Source organism: Grampus griseus (genome assembly GCF_964374135.1).
Source record: "Grampus griseus genome assembly, chromosome: X".
NCBI classification, from domain to species: Eukaryota; Metazoa; Chordata; class Mammalia; order Artiodactyla; family Delphinidae; genus Grampus; species Grampus griseus.
In genome coordinates this window covers 92787848-92790716 of record NC_138999.1, presented here as the reverse complement: position 1 = coordinate 92790716, position 2869 = coordinate 92787848, and positions in this window count along the sequence as shown.

The window sequence follows — 2869 nt, the reverse complement described above, 5'->3', positions numbered from 1 at the left end:
GCACAAAAACAGAAATATAGATCAATGGAACAGGATAGAAAGCCCAGAGATAAACCCACACACCTATGGTCAACTAATCTATGACAAAGGAGGCAAGGATATACAATGGAGAAAAGACAGTCTCTTCAATAAGTGGTGCTGGGAGACTGGACAGCTATATGTAAAAGAATGAAATTGGAACGCTCCCTAACACCATATACAAAAATAAACTCAAAATCGATTAGAGACCTAAATGTAAGACCGGGCACTATAAAAGTCTTAGAGGAAAACATAGGCAGAACACTCTATGACATAAATCACAGCAAGATCCTTTTTGACCCACCTCCTAGAGTAAGGGAAAGAAAAACAAAAATAAACAAATGGGACCTAATGAAACTTCAAAGCTTTTGCACAGCAAAGGAAATTATAAACAAGATGTAAAGACAACCCTCAGAATGGGAGAAAATATTTGCAAAGAATCAACAGGCAAAAGATAAATCTCCAAAATATATAAACAGCTCATGCAGCTCCATATTTAAAAAACAAACAACCCAATCAAAAAATGGGCAGAAGACCTAAATAGACATTTCTCCAAAGAAGACATACAGATGGCCAAGAAGCACATGAAAAGCTGCTCAACATCACTAATTATTAGAGAAATGCAAATCAAAACTACAAGAGGTATCATCTCACACCAGTTAGAATGGGCATCATCAGAAAATCTACAAACAACAAATGCTGGAGGGGGTATGGAGAAAAGGGAACCCTCTTGCACTGTTGGTGGGAATGTAAATTGATACGGCCACTATGGAGAACAGTATGGAGGTTCCTTAAAAAACCAAAAACAGAACTACCATATGACCCAGCAATCCCACTACTGGGCATATACCCAGAGAAAACCATAATTTAAAAAGACACACGCACCCCAATGTTCACTGCAGCACCATTTACAATAGCCAGGTCATGGGAACAACCTAAGTGCCCATCGACAGACGAATGGATAAAGAAGATGTGGTACATATATACAATACAATATTACTCAGCCATAAAAAGGAACGAAATTGGGTCATTTGTAGAGACGTGGATGGACCTAGAGACTGTCATACAGAGTGAAGTAAGTCAGAAAGAGAAAAACAAATATCGTATATTAACACATACATGTGGAATCTAGAAAAATGGTACAGATGAACTGGTTTGCAAGCCAGAAATAGAGACACAGATTTAGAGAACAAATGTATGGACACCAAGGGGAGAAAGCGGGGGTGGTGGTGGTGGTGGGATGAATTGGGAGATTGGGATTGACATATATACACTTATATGTATAAAATAGATAACTAATAAGTACCTGCTGTATATTAAATTAAATTAAATTTAAAGAAAAAAGAAAACACAAATGCTTTCTTGGAGAAAGAATACATAAAGCCATGCAAACAAAGAACTGATTGCCTGAATCAGAAAAGGAAAGAACAGGGAGGGCTCTAAAAGTATATGAAATAAGAAAACTAAGGTTGCATTAGGGAAAAGGAGAGACAGATCTGAAGAGATGGCGCACCGTTTAGCCTTACTGAAGAGTTTGGTTATCAAAAGAACAGCCTGAGGACACACAACATCTGGGAGTAAGTTGAGGAAGATGCTGAGAGAGCACGGTACTGAAAACAACAGCTGCCATTCACTGAGGACTCGCAATGTGCCAGGTACGGTGCATATACTGCCTCGATCCAGCCTCGCGACAACCCCCCAAGTAGGAGATATTATCGCCATTTTACAGATGCGGAAACTGAGAATTTGTGAAGAGAGATTAAGTTAAACTTGCTCTGGAACACTCAGCTGTATACACTGTGGTGGAGCTACAATGTCACCCCAGGTCCGTCCAAATCCAGAGCCAATTTTCCCACATGATTTTGGCCAAGAACCCGTGGGCTAAGTAGAAGGCAATGAGTAGACGCGGGGGGAGAGTCAGCAGACCGCTCCTCTGCCAGTGAACGGAGGGCCACGCCAGTGCTCTCTGTCAGAGCAGCCTGCCTTGAAGCCACCACAGTAGAAGGGGCATATCAGAGACTCCAGCCGCAGAACTGACTTCCTACCTGCCTATGAGTCCACCTTCCCATACGGGAGACTCAGCCCAGCGGGCCTCACATGCCTGTTAACTTCGGTCAACACCAAAGAGAAGTCCACTCAACTCTGGTCATCCCTCAGAACCCAAGATTCTCATCCCCGTAGGAGTCTGTTCATCCCCTAATGCCACACTTCTCTTCTCTTCAAACCCTTCCGCTGTGCCCTCAGGAACTCTTGGTCAACAGCAACCCCCACTATATCTTTCATTTACTCTCCGAAAGTGCACTTTCACCTTCTTTCTCAATGGAAGCCTGGTCTATTCCTTGAGGACATCATTTGCCCGGCAGCCCTCTCAAGCAGAAGCTGGATTATTTTCCCTCTCAAATCTCAAGACCTTCAGGGCCTGTGGCGGGCGGAGGTAGGTGCAGGTGCCTCCTTGCTTGCCAGTGCCATTCCTCCTTCCTCTGCCAAAAATCCTGCTCCCTTGAGGAACATGCCTGCCGCCCACCTCTACCACTCTATCTCCCTCCCCACTGCTGTCTATGATATCCTGGGTGGTCCCCACAACTCACTGAGGACTTCAGTTCCTAGTCACATGGGATCTTCCCCTCTGCTCTTTTTATTTTATTTTATTTTTGGCCACACTGTGCCGCTAGCAGGATCTTAGTTCCCTGACCAGGGATCGAACCTGCACCCGCAGCACTGAAAGCGCCGAGTCCTAACCACTGGACCGCCAGGGAATCCCCTAACTTTTTATTTCATTGTGGGAAAATGTACACAACATAAAATTTACCATTTTCATCATTTTTTAAGGACACAGTTAAGTGGCATCAAG